We start from the raw sequence: 2,500 nt of genomic DNA, 5'->3' as shown, positions 1-2,500 counted from the left end.
GGAAAACCAGTCAGCACCGTGACCATTATCGTGAGGAAGGAAATTTAAAAAAATCGCTAAGCTGACTGAGGCAATTTCACACAAATTGACTAATTATTGAAACGAAAATCACGAACATGTTAATATGATAGGATTAATTTCTAACATTGAGAGATAACAGAGATATTAATATAAATATTAATCATTTTAATGTGTCATTTAAGAGTTGGCCAAATAATAACAAAATTAAATGGGTGAAAAGATTAACGTAAATTTAAATAATCGAAGCACTAATATTTGAAGTAAAGAATTTCCTGTGCCTAGTGCTTACGTGAATAATTTAAGAGAAAATATACTGAAGACATAGGAATGTAACTTAAGTACTATCAAATTGCCTTGTAATAAAAACTGAAAAATAATTGTATCCTATTTATCTACTGAATAACATTGATATTACGAAATATGCCGATAGCGAAAAAGAACAAAGATAAGGGAACGTAACTTTAACAAAATATACTATGATAATAATACAAAATCATACGACTTTAATATAACTAAATGGAATGCATATATATTGAATCTACACTATATACAGTTGTATACACACACACACACTATATATATATATATATATATATATATATATATATATATATATATATATATATATATCGTAAATCGTGGAATTGCGTTAAGATCTGATGAACTAGGTGTTAAATAATCCACAATTAAAATCAATCGGGTATAACATTTACATGCATAGATGATACTGATTTTTTTTTTTGAAACATGAAAAATAGGAAAAACAAAAACAAAACATACATGTTGTTTGCATAAAAAGATATACGAAAAGAAAACCATAATCTCAAATGTTCGAAGTTTAACGCCAAGGAGACGAACTAGATACCGAGCCCTGGGATTCCCACGGGCAGAAAAGGTCAGGAACGGAGGTCACGTGAGGCCAGACATAGCCATGAAAATATAAGTCAAGTGAGAGATCAGATCAGAAACAAAGAAAACTCACTTATATTAATTTTCTCGGTTTAATATATAACAGAACGTTAACTAAATATCACGACACTAAAATATTTGAACACAAGTGACCTGAACGGATATTTTGAAAGGAATTAAAGAGTGGGGGGAAATGGGGAAGGGGGAGAGTTAAGAACTAGGATAGGTAATGAGGACAGGAAGTTAAAAACCCTGATTCTGGATAGTGCCACAATGTTTTAAGTACTTTAAGACTTATCCCACTAATGCATCGATAGACCGAGCCGAAATAGTTGTACTGAACAATAAAATACGAATTTTACGTCAATAAAGCATCATCTAACGCAATGGACAATATATATATATATATATATATATATATATATTTATATATATATGTATATATATATATATATATATATATATATATATATATATATATATATATATATATATATATATATATATATAAACACACACACACACATAAAGAAGATCGACCATGATGAGAAAAATATAAGAAACATGGTAGATAGAAATAAGAAATGCACTAGGAAGGACAATTTAACATATAATAAAAACAAAACAAAAAAACGCTGCAAATGAAAGACAAACAGTACGATATGCACGTGAAAGAAAAAGAAAGGGGTTGCCTATGGCGCGTTACAGTTTTTTCGGAGAGAGGAGGTGGTCGAGCGGGTTGATCTTGCTTGAGCCTTGGAGTTCGAGTCGCAAGCTTGAAAGAAGCGGTTTCTTCTCCCGTCACCAAATATCAGCGACCGTGTTGAAGACATCCCATCACTGTTAACAATCTGTCCGGGGTTTCCGTTTGAAGCCTCCCCCCCCCCCCCCACCCCTGCGTTGTTGGTTCAGCGAAACGCAGTCTGTTTGGACGTTTTCTTGAAGATGGCAGAGGGTAGTGTGGGCGGAGGTTGGAAATAGTGCGTCGTGATGAGCAGGGGCCCTGGAATGGTGGCCGCCAGGAGGAGGCAGCGTCCGAGCGGAACCGTGACTCGCGGGAGAGTGATTGTAGAGGTCAAGAAGAAGGTCGGAGGTCACGAGCAGAGGGGGCGTTACCCTAGTCAGTCCGGCGGCGTGATTGGTGGGCGTCTGACCACTTAGACTCTCTCTTACTTGCTTCCTCTGTCTTCCTTGATCACTCGCTTTCCCCTTTATAGTTTACTTTGTCTGTCTGTCCGTTTACCTCTGTCCCCTTATTCCAAATATAGTATATGCAGCTAATTAATATACTATCTAGTGGCTCAAAAAGGGGGGGGATAAAGAGGAAGAGAGAATAAGAGAGAGAGAGAGAGGGAGAGAGAGAGAGAGAGAGAGAGAGAGAGAGAGAGAGAGAGAGAGAGAGAGAGAGAGAGAGAGAGAGAGAGAGAGAGAAAGAGAGCAAGCGAGCGAGCGAGCGAGAGAAGGTGGAGAGAGAGAGAGAGAAATAATGATATTAATTATATTAAGCATCTCTATCATTTTTATAATGTTAATTGTAATAACACTTAATGATTATGATAATAATGATAAT

Source organism: Penaeus chinensis, chromosome 17, assembly GCF_019202785.1.
Source record: "Penaeus chinensis breed Huanghai No. 1 chromosome 17, ASM1920278v2, whole genome shotgun sequence".
Taxonomy (NCBI): Eukaryota; Metazoa; Arthropoda; class Malacostraca; order Decapoda; family Penaeidae; genus Penaeus; species Penaeus chinensis.
Note: the sequence above shows the minus strand (reverse complement) of the source record.